Here is a 1,318-nt window from a genome sequence, read left to right as displayed (position 1 = left end):
GGTGCTCAGATCCATCCTCAACTCCCGAGCTCTCCTGGCTTGTCCTGGGTGCCAGCTCATGCTGCAGAGGAAACTGTGGACTCACACACCTAGAGCCTCTCACAGTGACCTCTAGGGCTACAGAGGAGATGTGGGGCTGACCACTGGTGCACACTGCCCACGAGAAGCAGCAGGGTACATCCCAGTGACCACTCTGAGATTCCCACTCCTCAGCTGGGGGATGGAGGGGGACAACTATGGTGACATTTTCATCCTTGCCCCTCTCCACACCTGTAAAACGTGTGTGAAGAATCAAGTCAATCAGTGCATTTGTATTTATGTCTGAAACCAAGTGGATTTAGTGGTTCCAGATCAACAAAAGTGTTCACTTTCTTCCCATGGTTCCCCTGTCCCCAGATAGAGTAAACCACCAGCAACCATCCCCTGCCCTCATAGACAGGCTTTTCCAAAGGTGGAAGACATTGAGCAAAGAAGGGACCTAGAGTTATGTGGGCCCTGTCTCAACAGGCAAGTGATTCCTCAGTGTATTTCCCATACTAGGTTTTGTAACACTAGTGAGGAGAAAGGCAGGGGTGAGTGAAGGCAGAGGTCATCTGATCCTTGTGGGGAAACTGGAGGAGGGGAATCCACCTGGAGCAGGCATGGCATGGCACCAGGACTTGACCAGACCAATCCAAGGCTTGGGAAATAGCTGGGGAGGCTGCATATGGAGGACTCCACGGACCTAGTTTCAACACAGCAATAAGCCAGATATAAGGTCAGACTGAAATCATATCGATTGGAATATTAATTTAATGAAGTCAATTACATTAGCAATAAAGTACATTCAAGAAATCATTGTGACAGAGGTAAAATCATGGGGAAATCTGAAATATGTGCACAAAATGATTCTTTTCAACTCAGCTCCTTCTGCCTTTGTGCCACCAGGGTGCGCCCTTTCAGTTTTTACATGAGCTGCTGAACAGCAGCAGAAAAATATTTTTGTCTCCAAACTGCAGCCCAGGTAGCAGAGCAGTGCGTCTTCACACTATTAGGCAATCATTCAGAAAACTGTGGGGGCAAAGTCAGTCTCTGGTCCTGAGAATGTTCTGGTCCTCCCCAACACTTGCGCCCGCACTGCCAGCCCGGAGACCTGGCTTCAGGTAATCAGGGAAGCAAGAGCTCAGTCCTGTCTGCTCCAGGGCTGGCCTGGGATGTGGGCAGGCCCTTGGGGAGAGTATGCGACACCTCCAATGAAACAAGACTGATACACCATTTCGCATCCCCTGGGACCCCTCTGTGTCTGCCCAACACCTGCAGAAGCGTTCCCTGTCAGTGA

This window comes from Ochotona curzoniae, unplaced genomic scaffold (genome assembly GCF_017591425.1).
Source record: "Ochotona curzoniae isolate NIBS_2020 unplaced genomic scaffold, NIBS_Ocur_1.0 scaffold_1037, whole genome shotgun sequence".
NCBI classification, from domain to species: domain Eukaryota; kingdom Metazoa; phylum Chordata; class Mammalia; order Lagomorpha; family Ochotonidae; genus Ochotona; species Ochotona curzoniae.
Note: the sequence above shows the minus strand (reverse complement) of the source record.